This window comes from Calidris pugnax, unplaced genomic scaffold, assembly GCF_001431845.1.
Source record: "Calidris pugnax isolate Ruff unplaced genomic scaffold, ASM143184v1 scaffold418, whole genome shotgun sequence".
Classification (NCBI taxonomy): Eukaryota; Metazoa; Chordata; class Aves; order Charadriiformes; family Scolopacidae; genus Calidris; species Calidris pugnax.
The window spans coordinates 503,204-521,196 of record NW_015091199.1 but is presented as its reverse complement, the minus strand read 5'-3'; the positions used below and the strand labels follow the sequence as shown (position 1 = coordinate 521,196).

The following is a 17,993-nucleotide window of genomic DNA, read 5'->3' as shown; positions in this document are numbered from 1 at the left end:
TATTGACTTCACCTGGAAGTTTAAAAAGTGTCTTAACTGCAGCTTGTGCCTTAGTTTGAAATACTGCATCCCTGTTACAAGTAGTTTTCCAACCATGGTACTCATGGTACTTAGTGTGGCACACAAGGACACTCCTGGGTGCTGCTCAGACTTCTTTATTTTTTCTATGAAAACATTACAAGTGTTCACATGCGCCCAAGAATGATTTTGCTTCCATGTCCTCCCACAACTGTTTTTCTCCAGAAATCCCTTGGATTTTGCAGCTAGGACTCACTTTCAGTAGAAGTTACTTTGATGGAAGCCAGAATTAGGAGAAAGCTCTACGAGGACCTTGCTGCGTGGTCTTTGTAGGTAGTGTAGGTAGGGAGATGTGGAGGGGAATAACAGGCCTCTGAAGAGGAAGGATCAGTCTTCATGAGCCTTTGTCTGCCTTTCTCTTGACACTTAAAATCAGCTCTTTGCTCTGGATAATGGCTGTTCTGAAAAGCCTACCCTGGAGCTGTTTGAGCAGACTGCTGAGATGTGGAAGCAGTGGTTCACATCAGGGGCACCAGAGCTGGTGGGGAGACCCTGTACATAACCCTCATGGCTATTTCAGGGGGCTGGGCAAGCTGAGATTGGTGAGTCTCCTCCTGGGTAGCTGGATGACAGGCAGGAATGATGCTTTAAAAATAATCATGAGCAAAAGACTGCACGCAAAGAGCTCCTTTAGAGGTCTGAGGCAGAAGGGCTGCTAACAGGTTTGTAAGCCTGGGAAGATGGAAAGGGGAGAGGGAACAGGAAAGTCTCTCAGAAGAGGGTCCAAGGCAAGCGTACACCTTTGTGTGTGTGTGCATGTGTGTGCACACACATAAGTGCACCTGGAGAGACTCCACAGGGTGCAACACTCTGCTGGATTGGGGCTGAAGCCTCAAACACTGAACATGAGACCCACAGCTGGCTCCTCTTTTCCTGTTGCATCTGTTCTTGTTCCCCAGCGGCTTGTTCTGGGCTGACTCATGCTTGGTGGAGGATCGCAGAGGCAATGGGACACCACAGTGCCATGGTGGGTATGGAGATGGTGTGGGGGGGGAAGATGCTAACTTTGTCCAGTTTGTGAATTGCAGGGATACTGTCAGGACCCTCTTCTTTCACAGTTAGCTGAAACCTCTTTGGCCTTGGGAGTTTGCAAAGCCTGGATGAAATGTGTCCTCCATAAAAGAAGCTGCCACTAATGTATAGGAAAAAAGCACCTTCACCCCAGAAGAAATACTCCCAGCTTGTAGGCTGGTGTCACTCTGCAACCACTGGCTCTTCTTAGATGACAAAGCCCAGCTACTGCAAGCATTTCCCCTAGGATTTCCTTTTTTCCCATAGGCTCTGACCAATTTCCTGGTAACCTTCTCCTGCATATACGTTCAAGTGGAATTTGTTTAGCGGTTCCATGGGAGTCTGGTTTTCTACGCATTCTTTGAGCTCCTCGATAACTTTCTGGGTGCTGGGCCAGGACTCAGACTTGAGTACCAGCCTGGCCAGTGCAAAGCAAAGCCACCATGATCTCCAGTGCCCTCTGGAAGTCCCAAGACAACACTGTGCACAGCACAAATGTCCCGTGCAAGGATTAGTCATCTCTTTCACACATTTAAAAGAAATCTTTGATGTGCTCTGGAGGTTTTTGATCCCCTTCCCAGTCTAGGCATGTCTGCCTGGGAATTCCCAGCCTGGAATATGGAAGACATAATTCCTGGCATTTCAGGTTTTGGCAGAAGGCAAGACTGGTGCTGCTGGATGATCACTCTGTTCGCTATCTATCTCCTGCATGTCAACTTTCAGATGAGTCACTGTCCTCCAAAATATCATCTTCCCTCTGCTCGTGGGGGTTCCTGAGTGTATCCATTTGCATTTGTCTTCCTGAGAGCCCATCACTGACATAAAAGCAGCTCCCCAAGCAGACCCGATCGCTCTCAGTATCTGACTTGTCCTAATTTCACTAACTTTTAGTGTATGAAAGCTATATCCTCAGCAACAGATCTGAGCAAACTCTGAGAGGTCCAGCAGGGAGTCTGCTGTTCTTCTGGCAGGGGTCTCTGCAGCATCTCTTCCACCTTGTATTATATTCCAATGCAATGAATCTCCCCCTCTCTGCCATTCATCATCTCACCTAAACAAATGTCATCTTATTTTTCTGACTACTTTGAGGTGCAAATATACCCCAATGCCCCAGGTACCAATATACATGAAGTATCAACACCCTAAAAGGATTTCTCAGCCACGTCTTATGAAACTGTTCAATGCATTTTTTCAAGTCCTAGATATGTCCTGTTTACAGATGTCATCTACCTGGACTTACGCAAAGTCTTTGACACTGTCCTGCATGACATTCTGGTCTCAAAATTGGAAAGTCATGGATTTGATGGATGGACCACTTGGTGGATAAGGACCTGTCTGGAAGGCCGCACTCAAAGGGTTGAGGTTAACAGCACAATGTTCATGTGGAAGCCATGGATGAGTGGTGTTCCTCAGGGGTCAGTGCTGTTTAACATCGTTATCAGAGACATGGACAGTGGGATTGAGTGCACCCTCAACAAGTTTGCCGATGACACCAGGCTGTATGGTGCAGTTGACACACTGGACAGAATGGATGCCATCTAGAGGGACCAGGACAGGCTGGAGAGGTGGGCTCATGTGAACCTCATGAAGTTCAACCAAACCAAGTGCACGGTCCTGCACCTGGGACATGGCAATCCCAGACACAAATACAGGTTGGACGGAGAATGGCTAGAGAGCAGCCCTGAGGAGAAGGACTTGGGAATGGATGTTGGTGGACGAGAAGCTCAACATGAGTCAGCAACATGTGCTTGCAGCCCAGAAAGCCAACTGCATCCTGGGCTGCATCAAAAGAAGTATAGCCAGCAGGTCAAGGGAGGTAATTCTGCTGCGCTACTCCACTCTTGTGAGACCCCACCTGGAGTACTACATCCAGCTTTGGAGCCCCCAAAATCAGAAGGCAGCATCTGTTGGAACAGATCCAGCGGAAGGCCATGAAGATGATCAGAGGGCTGGAGTACCTCAGCCTGGAGAAGAGAAGGCTCCAGGGAGACCTTATAGCAGCCTTCTAGTATCTGAAGGGGGCTACAGGAGAGATGGGGAGAGACTCTTTATCAGGGAGTGTAGCAATAGGATGAGGGGTAATGGTTTTAAACTGAAAGAGGAGAGGCTTAGGAGATCTGGGGACGAAATTCTTTGCTGTGAGGGTGGGGGACCCTGGCCCAGGTTGCCCAGAGAAGCTGTGTCTGCCCCATCCCTGGAGGGGTTAAAGGCCAGGTTGGACAGGGCTTTGAGCAACCTGGTCTGGTGGGGCAGGGGGTGGGACTGAATGGTCTTCAAAGTCCCTTCCTACTCTAACCATTCTACGATTCTGTGATTCTATGTATAAACACTTCTGTATACCAGTTGCCATTTAAAATGCTGCCTGGTTACTACTGCAGCAATAAGCTTTCCATTAACCCTGTAAGATTTGAACCCATCAGATTTCTTTTCTCCAGAGCTATGAATCTTTCGCTGGACACTTTTTTTTTGCAGTACCACAGCAGACTCTTTTGCCACCTTCATGCATATAAATACACATACATGCACAATCTCTTATAGTCCTTAATGCTAGTAAACATAATTTTCATTGACTGCTTCTTCAAATTAGCCTTCTAGGTCTCTGCATTACATAACAGTCAATTCATAGCTTTTGTTACTAAATCCGTTCCTTTTCCACTTAGTTTTTTATTACCTTTATTATTTCTGCTTTTCTCTTGCTTAATAATGATCAATTCTTGGTTATGAATATCTTTGATGACGGCAAAATTGCATGCATGCTGTAGCAGAGACAGCATCTATCAAAGTTTTCTTAAACAACCCTCATTTATAGCACACATTATTTTGTCTCAGTTTTTCCTCCAATCGTTTCTTGCTTGTAATTGTTCTCAGCTTAGGAAAATTTACCACTTTAAAGTGCCTTGCATATGTATTATCAATTTAGGATTACATTTTACTTGTAACAAATGCAATTAGGTCGTTTAAGGAATACTTAATTCTGAGTTCAGTAATCAATTCACCTTTATCTGTCGGATTGAGGTCTGATACAGAATTACACCAAATTCACTGCATTACTTTTGGTAACAGAAAGTTATCATCCGTCATTTTTAGAAATGCTAGGGCTGTCTTACTGGCAGCAGCACAAGCCCTTCAGCATCTATCCCTGAGGCTGAAAAGCTGTTCTGTGAATACGATTTTCTTCCACTTTGTTATGAAGCTGTTTAGGGAAGCTATTTGTCCAGCCCCTCAGTTCGATCCGGTAGTCTGCAGGGATACATCTGTGCTGGGCCAGATCAACTTGAACCTGAATGGAAGAGCAGTATTCCAGGAAAGCCTGATAATTTGGAGGCAAAAACCCTATAGGTTATTGGGCTCTTCTAGCAGTTCCCCTCCCTTTACCCAAAGGGAAGCAACTTCTAGAGGTGCCCACAGCTCCACCACTGCTGTCTATATGTATCCCTTAAGTGATGCTTCACCCAGTAACATCCCGGGGAGGCAAAGCTCTGCTGCGTCTCCAGCAAGCCCTGCAGTGGCACCTCCCCAGCTCACTGAGCTCTCCAGTGTGGTCTTCAGCAGCCAGATGTGGGATGTGCCAGGCAGAGCGGCTTTCTCCATGTGCCCACAACAGTTTCGTTCTTGGTTCCTATGAAGGTCTCATCTCCAACTCTCTGTCCTGCCAGCCCTGAATAACTAGGGTGTCCTGTGATTCAGGCCTGTGTCAGCTTGTCTCAGTATTGTCCAGGATGCACAATTTATTTTTGGAAATGAGAATTTCCGATGTCTGTTTAATGCCCATGTATGTGGGATTGATGTATGGGATGACTGCACAATCTCTTTTCTTCTCTGTGTTTCAAGCTCAGATGCATATAAAGGTGCTACCGATAATCTTGTTCATACAGTTATACAGAGCTTATAATTTGCTGTGAAAGCCAAGTCTGGTTCATAGGAGTCACCTTCCTTCTTTAACCAAAGGCATTTGCTAGGTCCACCTCTGCTAGGGGGTCCTGCCAGCCCCAGCACCCTGAATATTGTGATTGCCTTCAGAGCATCCCCGCAGCCCGTCACAGCAGACTCTACATCCTACCTCATGGATGAAACAGTGCCCCTGGGCAGACAGTCTACCCAGAGACAAACACACTCATCTGGACTCATTGTGAGCACAGGAGTGAGAGCTGACTGCTGGGCACCTGTGATGACGATGCAGGGAGGAGGCTGGGGAGCAGCAGCTGCAGAGAGACATAATTTATGCTTTCTCACATCAGGCAGGTTGTGTCGAGTCCTGCCATCTCTGGGGGGAGGTTCTCTTGCCAAACTCCAGTGATTCCACCTCAGCCTGCCTGGGCTCTTGGTCCTCTTGGGATGTATCACATGCTGGGCTGACAGCCCTGGACACAGCATGGCAGTGGATACTGAACAGGATTTTGATCAGAGTTTATACTCATTTGGGGCTTGGACACAGCTTGAAGTTGGGTGGAGGAAGTAACCTTGCTGCCTGTGAATAGGTTCACTGACATGAAGAGGCAGAGAATGGAGGAGGGAGAATTTGCCATTACCTGACACAACCCAAGACAGGGAAAGAGAAGATGCTTCAGTGGTGGGAAGAGAGGCCTGGCCCTGGATCTACAAAGGCCTGGCCCTGGTCTACAAAGCCTAGAACATCTCTCTTATGGGGAAAGGCTGAGGGACTTGAATCTTTTTAGTCTGGAGAAGAGAAGGTTGAGAGGGGAACTTATCAATGCTTATAAATACTTGAAGGGTAGGTGTCAGGAGGACGGGGCTGGTCTTTTTTCAGTGGTGCCCAGTGACAGGACAAGAGGTAACGGGCACAAACTTGAACATAGGAACTTCCATCTAAACATGTGGAACTTCTTTACTTTGAGGGTGGGAGAGCACTGGAACAGGCTGCCCAGAGAGTTGGTGGAGTCTCCTTCTCTGGAGACATTCAAAACCCCCCTGGACATGTTCCTGTGCAACCTGCTCTGGGTGGACCTGCTCTGGCAGGGGGTTGGACTAGATGATCTCCAGAGGTCCCTTCCAACCTCATGTGATTCTGTGATTCTGTGGGGGACTGTTCAGCCTGTAGAAGTAGTGACCAAGGATGGCAGAAAAGTCTGGCCAAGGTAAGTTACACTGTCCATGTATCAGGGGAGCAGTGCCTCTCTAACCATGGATGCTGACCAAGTCATCTACCCTCACATGGAGATTGTTGGTCTGGATGCAACCCAGGGGCTCTGGCACTGATTTTCAAAGACTTGGGATAGGGGAAGGAGGATAAAAAATTTTGGAATGATGAATAATGATACATTATATTGTCTATAAATGTAAGTTTTTCAGATGATGGAAAGGGACATTTAAATGATCTGATGTTTCATTTAAGCTCAAGATATAGGACCTGGCTGGAAGATACAGGGAACAGAATCCCGGATTGCATGGGGCTCCCACATCTGGGAAGGTGTTGGGGACAATTAGCAATGATGAGGCTTGCAGCTACATGAAATTTAGCAAGGAGGATCTCAGCATCTACTCTGCTCTGAGTGTTTCTGGGTTGCTGAAGTGGATTCAAGTAAGAGGAACATTTTGGGACGCTGATGGGGAGACAACACAGATGCCACTAAATTACCATTAGCTATGTGTGCCCTTAGGACTATGGTAGCTGTAGCATTTAATCTTGGTGCAATAACCACTGGAACTGGGACAGGGAGCACAAAACTGCATGGCTGAAGCCATTACGGACACCTAACACCACTGCAGCTATTGGCACTGGAAAGGGCAAAGAATCAATTATTCACTAGCTGAACTGAGAGACTAAACTAAAACTATTTCTGATAAAGCAATTAGTTATTGCCCAACTCTTTTGAGCTAGGAGTCAGAGGAAGATAGTGATCTTCTGTAGGTGGGGAGATGCAGAGCAGTTAAACAATTCAGGAAAAAATCAATTTTAGTTAACTATCAGAACAAGACCATTCACGATGAAGAACTACAATTGTAACCTTTATGGCCTGATTTTTTTCCCTGTGTGAAACTCCCGCAGGAAGCTGTGAAATGGTTGAGCTGACAAAATATTTATGTCAAAAAATTCATTTGCAAAGAAACATTTTTTTCAAATCTTTTTTTTCATTCCACTTCCAGGTATTTTGCTTATGTTCTAGCAGAGCCGAATTTCTGTGAGGCATCAGGAAGGGACAATTGACTAGGTGGGGACTGGGAAGGAAACTGAGATGGGTCGGGAAAGGGTTACTGTCCCTCATGCATTAACACATCTGCTGTTGCCATCACTGATGGCATCAAGGGCACAGCCATAATCAAGCTTCTTTTCTCCATCCTTCCAGCCATTTATACATAACCTCACCGGGGCTCAGGTTTTTCAAAACTCTCAATCACAGGGCATGTTCCATAGACCTGGCATCCCTGGGGCCAGGCCACACCATAAGCACGCCTGTAGCACAGAGGATGGGAACCATGTTTTCAACATGAGAGTTTATCATTCCTCAGCCACAGGTGGGTATGGGACTGAGATGCAGTTAAGTAACTCCCCAGCCTGCACTACCTTTTAAGTCAATTTCCATTTCCTAAACCACTGCTGACGTCTGTCTAAATAATCATTATCTGCACAACCACACTTGTGCTGAGTATCGTGGAGATTTGGAGCTTTTGAAAGGATGCTGAGCTTAAGAAGCTGCTGCTCCAAGCAGTGCTGGGTGTTTGTTGCATTTCACTGTCAGGTTTTTTTTCAATGCACACACAAACACAAACCCTATGTGCACATGCACTCTCTTTCATGTCCGTTGCCTAAGTGAACACTTGCCGTCAGATCTTCCAAGCCACAGCACAGTTTTAATCAGTCAGATAATTCAATCATTCATTTCAGATCTGCTCGGCGCAGCTGTCATTTTCAAGCATCAAAGCTTCTCCGTCAAAAACCACACGGGCAGGGGTTCATTCAGGCATCACTGTTTCAAAGTGCTGAGGGGGGGCGGGGAGGAGTGGAAGGGGTGCAGAGGAAAAGAACAGGATGGATTAAATGAACTTATTAAAAATACTTCTGAAGCTACCAGCCAACCATCCTCAGCAGAGAACAATGGCACAGCACAAGGGCGACTCAGGAATCTGCAGGATTTGTAAGGTATTTGCAAATCTCACTCTTAAATTGCAGAATGGGGAGAAGGGGGGAGGTGTGTCAGATGAAGCTTCCTGCCTGAGAGGCTCAAAGCCACCGAATGGGATTTGGATGTCTGGTCCTCATTAAAATTAATGGAAATTGGGTGCCCAGACTTACAGGCAGCTTTCAAAAGCTTCGTTGCTATTTATAATTAATGTTCCCAACAGGATGACTAAATATTTATACAATAGGTCATGTTATATGCAAAACGGAAGAGGTGCCTATTGGTAGATCAGGGACCAAGAGAAGGAGAATCTGATGGGATGTCAGGTTTAATCCACATTGTCCCTTGTTTAAAGCTTTTCTACTTGCAAATCTCCAGCAGCTCCCATTAGATCAACAGCTGGGGTGGGTAGCTCCAGCAATGGCGGTGTTCTTAAGGTACAGTGCAACAAATTAAAATCACAACTTTACAGCTTTCCTGTGTTGTTCTCCTATCCCTTCCCATGGTTCTGACTTCCTTCACCAACTCACTTAATCCCTGCAAATCTCAATTTCCAGTATGAAAAATACACAGTATCACTGAGTTTACCCAGTGTAGGAATGTAGTGGAGCTTAATCCATGAACTCTGCTCTGCCTTCATTAAAGATGCCATAGATGGCAGAGGCCAAGTAAAAGACGGACACTAGCCTGCCTCCAGGCATTAGCAAAGCCCTGACTAGACCTGTACTACTGCACTTGCTCCATAGCAGTGGAGTAATTCAGTGTACAAAGGTGGTAGGTTGAACCCTGAGAGTGTCTGAGGGGTCTATGATCTGGGGGTGAAAGCTTAGCACTCCTGTGGGGCAAATCTAAAGCAACGAAGTCGTGTCCTGGTTTATCCAGTTCCCCTGGGGTAACTCTTCCTCAGCTGGGCCATGCCTTAAATCCTGACCCAGCTGATCCACTGAGAGGATGTCTGTGGAAGCTTGGGCCTTGTGTATCAGGCAATCTTGGGTTCCCACCCAGAAGAGATCCTGATCTTGGCTTAAGACAGCCATTTGGGGTGGGCTTGGTGATCACAGTGCTTTACAATGCTTTAATTGAGGAGATTCAACTCCTCCAACCATGGAAAACTTGTCTTTTAATTTTTTCCTTCCATGCTTCATCCAAAGTCACTGGATGGAGAAGCTCTACTGACTCAGGGAATATAGAGACCCCTACAGTCTCCTCCCATACTTTAGCATCTCAAGGTTTGTCAAGCCAAGATGGACATACTGAGTGGTACCTCAGACTTCGTCTGGGATTCCTCTGCAGGTTCCCAGCTTCTAGAAGCTTTGCTGATGCAGGGAATATGGAGGCCCCCGCAGTCTCCTCTCATGGCTTGGCATTTCAAGGTTTGTCAAGCCCAGATGGATGTGTTGAGTGGTACCTCCGAGCTTGTCTGGGATTCCTCTGTTGGTCCCTAACTTCTAGAATGCAAGTTATAGCTCCAACTTGACTGAAAGGACACAAATCTCAGCCAGAAGACAAGTAGTCTGGTCTTATATTCCTTATATTCCTTATATTCCTAGGCTCCAGCTTCTAGTCAGGTTGCTCTTCTCTACTACACAAGAAATCATCAGTAGCCAGTTTCCCTTCCATGTGACCTTGGATGCATTAAATATAGACTTTTCTTTGGTTCTCTTGACCATCCTGACCATATTTCACAGCACAACATGGGCTATGGTTAGTGTCAAGGTTGGCTTAACACAGGTACCCAAAGCTGTATGCAGTCACTCAAAAGATGAACTGAATGTGAACTACAGCCACATCATTTGAACCTCACAGCCTATCGGGCAACGCAAAAGGGGAAAGAAGGCATTTTCCTAAGACCATGGCCAGTCAGATTGGCATGGGACATTCGCTATTTCATGGCTTTGTTCTCAATTAAAACAATTGGTTTTGCAAGACAACAATTCAAATTCATGACTTAGAGCTGTTGTCCCCAGACAAGATGTCAGGAGAGCATCAAGGATACATAAAGAACGAAACAGCTTCATTTTCCTTGCGAATATCTGTCTGCTTATTTTTTAATTAAACAACAGCTGGAGTAAACTTGTGAGACAGCAGAAGGATCCCAAGATAGAGGAGACTGGGTGATCTACATGACGTGGAAATGTAAACCCTTCCCATCACTGCTGGTGCTGCAGCTGAAGATAGCAGAATGTGCTCCATTGCTGAACTCATCACTACAGCACTACAGAACTAGCTTATGTAAAGGACCTCTTAGATATCGAGCATTTAATCCCAGAAGCAGTTCTGTACCCCAAATCACAGTCAACTCTCCATTTTGTAAAAGAAACAGGGATCACGGGAAGGGATTTTAGGAGCAGGTTGGAGAAGCCTCTGTTGGCAAGGACCTACGTAAGAACTGGTCCAATCTTCAGGCAGGAGTGTGGATGAGGACACCTCTCAAAGCTCCTGCCAGCCTTGCAGATTTATCACTTGTTGATATAGACGTAGGTGAAAGTCCGATTATCTGTGTTTTCTTATCACACAGACCCAAGGACAACGTAAGTGTCTCCATCTGGAGATCCCTCAGGGCTTGGCCATGGGGCTGTGAAACCTGACAGAATTTGGCATTGGGATCATTCATGTCTTGGCCTTGCTGCCAAGAAGCCAAGCCTGCTCTGACATGTGTGAGGTTACAAAGAAAGGACTGGGGACCAAGGACTCACACCGCTCGGCCCCAGTAATGTTCATTTCTCAGACCCTGAGACACTGACCAAACCTCATCCTAAGCCACAGATGTGACCCTCCTTGCTGCCAAGCACAGCCATGCCAGGTACCCATGCTGGGAACACAGCTGTGCTCCCAGGGAGAGCTGTGCAGGCTGCTGCACTGTCAAACTGCCCTAGATTGAAGAGAACAAGCTCCTTTATGAAGAAAGATAATTGCTCTATTTTAAAACTAAGTGGTTCAAGGAGAAAAACGCAGGCAAAAGGGTCTGATGCTCTGAGCTTGGGGTGGGAAACAGGAGGTGTGCAGGGCGGAGCAACTGCATGGCTGCTTTGCTGGATAGCCAAAGTACTGGATGAAAAACATCAGTCAAGCTGCTACTGTGCCCTCAGCCCAGGCGAATCAATGCTGTTTGAGACAGCAGAGACCCCAGCAGGAGAAGCAGGTGCCTTTCCTTGGGGTACTGAGCTGCAAGGCTGGGCACCCTTAAAAGCCAGGGGGGAAAAGCTCCTGGTAAAACAGACCCTCTGTCTCCTCTCACCTCTGCCCCCCCCCACCTGCGAGTTCAGGCTTTTGGGGCCATAAAGGAGGGCCCCAGAGCACTGCAGGTCAGCTCCTAAGTCCAGTGCCACTCCACGGGTGGGCCCCAGAGCTGGCACTGTGAAGCTCAGCCACACAGAGGAACAGCCCCCACCAAGGGGGGCAGCTCGCAAGGAAACTTCTCTGGGGAAAATCATTGCTGCTTTGGCAAACCGTCTCCCAGGGTGAAGACCAGCAAACTAGAGCAGACAACAACAGAGTCATTAATAAGGCCAAGCCTGGCATCTTCCTGGACCCCTCCACCAATGTGATCAGTGATTTCACCAAGCAAGCACAGAAGAGGCCTCTTCAGCAGAGTTTTGTCTTTGCTGCTTAAAATTCAATAGCTCCACTTTCCAAGCAGGCAGGAAAGAAACAGTTTTTGTACGTTAACAGCCCGCCCCTGCCCTCGGCCCCCCCGCCTCGTCCCCATTTATACGGAGGAAGCTCTCTGGTTTGAACTTGGCAGAGGTGCCTCTGGCCTGCAGGGGAAGGACACCAAGAGGCTTGAAGGATGTGTCAGCTGCTTCCTAGCCCTGGTGGATGGGCACTGGGCCTGGGAGAGACAGGTCCCATTTGAATGTCCCTCAGCTGGAGGTTGGAGAGACACATTCAGTGCTCCAGCAACCTGGGTCCCACCAGGTATGTCCCTGAACAGCCCCCAGCCTCCCCCATGGTGGGGGCACCCTTGCTGATTCTCCCTGTGGGCCTTTGTCCCAGGCTCAGCGGCAGTCATGTCACCAGCAGGGTCTGTTGTAGGATTGGCCTCATATGTCCACACAAAGAGAAAACATGCATGTGGTGAGCAAAGTCACAGCTTGCCTTCAGGCAGCATCTCAAGATGATGATGTAAAAACCATTTTTGGGGGGCTCTTTGGCCTGGAAACAATGGTGGAAGCACGCAGCTGACCCCTCACACAGGAGCTGAATATTATTTGTGTAAAATTTTGCCTTAAAACCAAGACTGGATGCCCTTTCTCATCTGAGAGCTATTCACTGTCATTTTAGGTCAGAGTTAAGGTTACTAAGAACATAAATAACACATTTTTTCTTGCAGATAGCGGAGACTCCTCTTTTGCACAATGAGCCCCCAGAACGAGCAGGAGGATGTGATAAGTGCCCTGCAAAGCTTTATTCACCTTAAAATAGTTTTGTAGTTGAGAATCCACAGCTGTAACTTAGCACACATACCTGGAAAACAAGAAGTCCTTGGACCTTGATCGTGTAAGCCTGCCTCGTGCTGGTGGCTTCCCTCTCAGCTGCCAATCACCAACAGTGCGGTTGGGTTGGCCAAGCTGTCGAGACCCAGCTTCTGTCCCAGAGAACTCGGGTCATTTCCCTGGGATGGTCACCTCCCTCGGTTTGATGTGCTACAGTCTGCCTGAGGCAGCTCCCGCTGCACTGGGTCATTGATGAACTGGGCACAGATGAGCAGCAAGAAGGGCTGGAGGCTGAAGCACTGTGGCCAGAGGAAAACAGGCCATTCACACAGATCAGGAACCCTTCTGGAGAGCCACAGTGACAAGAGCAGCAGAGAACAGGCAGAGCAAGGGAAGTGTTTGCTGTCTCTGACCCCTGAGCACCCTCCTGGCAGTATGGCTTCAAAGGGAGGAATGACACACAGGAACAAGTGACCTGGTCTGGGGATAGACTTTGCACTCAGCGAGGGACGTGCCTGCCTTGCACAGATATGAAGGATCTTCTGCTTTCAAATCCTTTCTGACAGCCACCCCCCTCCTTCCCCATGTTCCGCAGCCCCTCCATCCAGCTCTCGCACTACAGTAATTCATCACATGAGCCTTATCTAAGCCACGTGTAATCTCAGACCTTTGTCTCTCAGGATGGGGCTTAGAGAACTCCTCAAAGTTAACAAAGCAGGTCCATCCCCTCATTAACTCACGGGGTCTGTCTCCTTTGATTAGGTTGTGCTGACTCTGCTCACACATCACACTTGCTGCTCTAGATGCAGGGACACTGGGGCATTTCCAGCTGGGACACAGACAAAAGGAGGAGATAACAGAGCCTTGGTTACCACAGGAGCAATTCGGGACAAATAATTAGAGGCTTTCATGGCTAATTGGATCTGTACTGTCAATCCAGGACAGGAGATGACTTAACCCACACTGCCTGGCCTTAGATTGCTAAGCAGGCCATAAATAAACTGCAGCACTGGTCCAAAGCTCATCGGCCTTCAGCTCCAGCCTGTTCCCTCCCAGCCCTGCTACAGCACAGGCTACTGGCCGGGGAGTCCAGCTCCCTTGCTTTCTTCCACAACTGCAGCCTTGCAGCCATGCCAGGACACTTGGAGTCCACCTTGGGTAACTCAGAGACCCTTCAGGCCTGCAGGCCTCAGCATGTCATGGCTAGCTTGAACAGGAAGTTACTGTTTTCAAACTAAAGACAAAGGGTAAATGAACTACTGGTTAGGAAGAACCGGAGATCAGTATTAGCAGGGGCCAGCAAGTCAAAGACAAGGTATTTTCAGAGGAAGGCTTGAATTAGAAGTTGAGTTGGAAATTGGTTCCCTGAAGCTCCAAGACTTCAACATGCCTTTGAAGATTAGACGTGCAAACAAGAAAAACCACCTCCATGTGACTTCCAGCCAGCACAAGGGCATCCAGACCCTTAAAGCAAGCTGAAAGCCTGACCCTTCCCTCTGAGGACCTTCAGCATCTCATCATCTTTAAGGAGGCAGGCTTAAAACCGTGCACTGGGCCCCCAAGCCTGCACCCTGTCTGCACGGCTGGTTGCTATGCAAGGTCCCACATGCTTCCACCAGGAAACAGAGCAAAGGCAAATGGCTTGTACATGGGACCAGGATCTGCAGATATTCTATCTCTGCCACGGGAAAACCAGGTGCAGGACGCATAGAAAGGCAAAGTCACAACAAAGGACAGTCAAACACTCCAGGCCAGGCAAAAATAGATTAACCTACTTGAAAGTAGGACAACATCACTAAAGAGTAGGACATCTGGTCAACACAGAAGGAGAAGCAAATACAGAGGAGGCATCTATGCACACGTCTAACCTGATGGGAGAGAGCTAAAGCACAGACATGTAGTATGTTCAAGCAAGCAGCTGGGACAAGCAGTCCCCAATCAAAGTAGAGCTTCTCTCAAAGAGATGGTCTCCCTGAGATGACTGCTAGACTTGCTGCTGACAGCCAGTCTACCTGCCTACCAGAAGCAATTTCCTGCCCCCAGGAGCCTGGGGGTTATGCATACCCAAACCTGAGAGCTGATCCCTTCTTCCTGATCTGCTAAACCATGAAGAAACGATCACCAAGAGAGAAAACTAAGAAGATTCCTGATATATCTGACGGCTGAAGTGCCAGAACAAGTCTAATACCTGTAAATCGCTTTGAGGGTCTCTCCTGCTGAGGCCATCCCCTCCACTGGCTCGAGCCCACCTAGCTCTGCTCGACTCCTTATACCTCAGTGCCTTTCCCCCAGAGAGTACATGATAAAGAAGCAATTAAGGATCATCACTGAGCTTGTATTAGCATCTTCAAAAGCTCTGCAGCCCACGAGCCAGCCAGCAGGCTGCAGCTAAGCCAGGTGTGATGGGTCTTTCAAAAAGAAACACAAAAGTAAATGCCACAGATAGCATGCTCATCAAAGGAGCCTCACCACTGTTTGCAGAGAGGAGTTAATGCCGCGCCACTGACTGGCAGCTCCAGGGCCCAGTTTCCTACCCGGCCTTGGCAGGACAGGCAGTTTTCTTGGCTTAGGACCCTGTGCTGGAACGGAAACCCAGAGCACTAGGTCTCAGGACACCATTCAAAATCCTGTTCCTTGCTGTTGCTGCTGTCAAAGGAGGCAGTAGGAAACCTTTCAGGTCCCAGGTCCCTTTGCAGAAAGCTTTAAGAAACCCCTCCAGAAAAGGTCTCCCTGCTGGTGTGGTTTGTTTTCTTAAACTCAGACTTGCAAAAAGCAATCTGGGGCAGCCATGAACTTAGGTGTGAACCATAGCAGCCCCCTCAGCAGACCCTAGACTTCAGTGAGTGTTCCTGGTCTAACCTGACAGCTGAGCCCACCCTGAGAAAAGCCATCAAGACTGTTTGGCAACTATCCCTCTATCAGCTTCCTTTTAACCTTAAAACCATCACTTATCCACAAAGGCCTTTTAACTACCAGCATTCAGCTGCTCAGCCACTCAGTCTGGGCTAGGGGAGTTTGTACGCCAGCCTAGGATGAAGCTGAGAGGTAGAGAAAATCCCTCTAGTCTTTGCTAGGGCTGTTACTGTGGCTGCTCGCTCGCACTTGTCTTCAGGAGAGGAAAGCCATTTGGGCCAGAAGGAAGGAGTCATTACCTTTATGGATCAGGCAGGGCAGATTCAGGCTGCAGCAAAGCAGAAGGGTGGCCTGCCTGCCCTGTGCTGGAGCAGATGACATGGTCATTCCCCAGTGAGAGCAGCCCGGGACGGTGAGTGATGCTGCTGGACAGGGAAAGCCCAGGGCTGACAGGAAACACCATCTGCACCCAAGGGCTGCGTGAGTACCATTTGCGGTGCCAGCAATGGTGATGGGCGGGACAATGCCTATGACATCACAACAGTGAAATTCGGTTTCCCAACAGCAGGGTGCAGGCTGAAGCCAGCTCTGAGCTGCAGAAGCTGATTGTAGGTGCACAAGCTGGCTGTTCACCCTGTCACACACCACCTCTGCCAGCCCAGGCAACAACCCCAGAACCGCCACCTTCCTCACACTTAACCCAGAAACCATTTCTGCCCTTTTCCTACCATACTGATGCCGATTTTTGGCAGGCAGAAAGAACTAGAAGTACTCATTTTGGGACAATGATTTTTTACTCCAGAGTGTCTTTCATCCTACACAAAAACATTTCTAACTAAGGAATAACCTGAAATCCACAAACAAGAACTTTGTTCTGAAGATGTGATAAACATTTACCTCTATTTTAATAAAAAAAAAAATTCAGAAAAGCAACCTAGTTTATCAAATACTCTGATACCCTTGAACTTGCCCTCAATCTCCCCCAAAGAATGTCAACAAAGAGGTGAAATCAGATGCACTCAACTCTAATCAAAAAGCAAGGTTTCCTCCTATGAGCACTACCCAGAGGGACTGACAATGAACTTGAGGCTGAAGACATTTAATAGCACTAGAAGACTGCTCGTCATAGCAAGAGCTTCCCATCCCACAGAAACAGCATTCTGTACTGGCAACTTTGCCAAGAGGCTACTAACTTTGCTTGCCAAGAAAGGCCTGAAACTTTCACAGTGCAATTCTTGTCCATCAGACCAAGCTGACCTGCAAGACAGCTTGAATGGGGTTGCCCATGTCACACCTTTTTAATTCTGCTTTCAGCCTTGCCTCTATGTGGGGAAATTACAGCAATGCTTCTCACCCATGTCTGACCAAAAGAATGCTGCTTGGAGCCTGGCAGGAATGCTGCTTCTCTCACTCATGCCTTAATACACCACTGGATGGTGGTGGAAAGGATGTTTTTTCCACCCAGTTGAGCTTGCGCCATTCACAGAAGAAAGCTGGAGAGACACTGGAGAAGGAAGCAGCTGTCCAGGAACGTGAGAGCACAAAAATCCTTGCAGCAAACCGTCTACCAGGCCTACAAAACCCGTACATCAAATCTTCCCCTGAACAGCTTGAGAAGCATTGCATCCCTTTAAGATAGCATGACACCACTTGAACAGAAGCTTAATCCCACAGTACTCCTTCCTGGAGGCTCTCAGAGGACAGCCGCCTTCTAAGTCAGCGCATCACTTCATGCAACACCACGTGTAAGAGGATGGTGTTCCCTGGGGGTGGTCACACCAGCTTGGGGCACTGCTCGGCTTACAGAGAGGCATGCATGCAAAGCCCTAAAAATGTTACAGAAAGAGGGATGAGGACTTTTTTAGGAGCTGGAACATCTAAAGCAGTAATTCTATGTACTTGTACTAAGAATTGCATTCAGGTATTTAATCGGACTTGATATACAGTGTGCCATCTGAATTAAGGTCTATAATTACAAATCATGAATTCTAAATTAAGTTCTTAACACAGTTCGTATCTTGCCAACTATTCGGACTTGTATGACCTGATTATGCCTGTTTTTAATAAAGGGGCGTGGGGTACAAGGTGGGACAAATCCGGATCTTCTGATAATTACTACAACACGACGCATCACTTGGCAGACTCCAGCTGCCGGCTAGGAATAAGTGGACAGGCCACCCTCATTTAATCCGAAAAAGGAGCATATATTCCGTATCCGTATAATATCCTGCACCCTTCTGATGAAACGGGGGGTGCCGCAGCCCTGAGACACCGCATCCCTCCTGCACAGACCCAGGAGCATCCCCACTCCTCCGGCACGGGAGCCCCGGGGGAAGGGGAGCACCGGTCCCTCCGCCCTCCTCCTCCGAGCCTCCGTGCCCGTTGCCCACTCCCGGAGATGCCTACCCCCGACTCCCCCGTACCTCCGCACCCTGTCCGCTTCCTCGTCCCCCCCGTGCCGGGTTCCGGCCATGGGGAAGCCGCTCCGGCTCCGTCCGGTGCATCCCCCGGGAGACCCGGGGGCCGGCCTCGGTAT

General features: G+C 48.1%; 1 protein-coding gene across 1 annotated transcript in view; it reads right to left on the bottom strand.

The window, feature by feature from the left end:
* Positions 1 to 17,993, bottom strand: part of PSD2 (pleckstrin and Sec7 domain containing 2) — a 90,572-nt gene extending 72,579 nt beyond the window's left edge. Inside the window, exon 1 of the mRNA XM_014959670.1 lies at positions 17,881 to 17,993. The gene's annotated coding sequence lies outside the window, so the exon portion shown is untranslated. The remainder of the gene's footprint in view (positions 1 to 17,880) is intronic.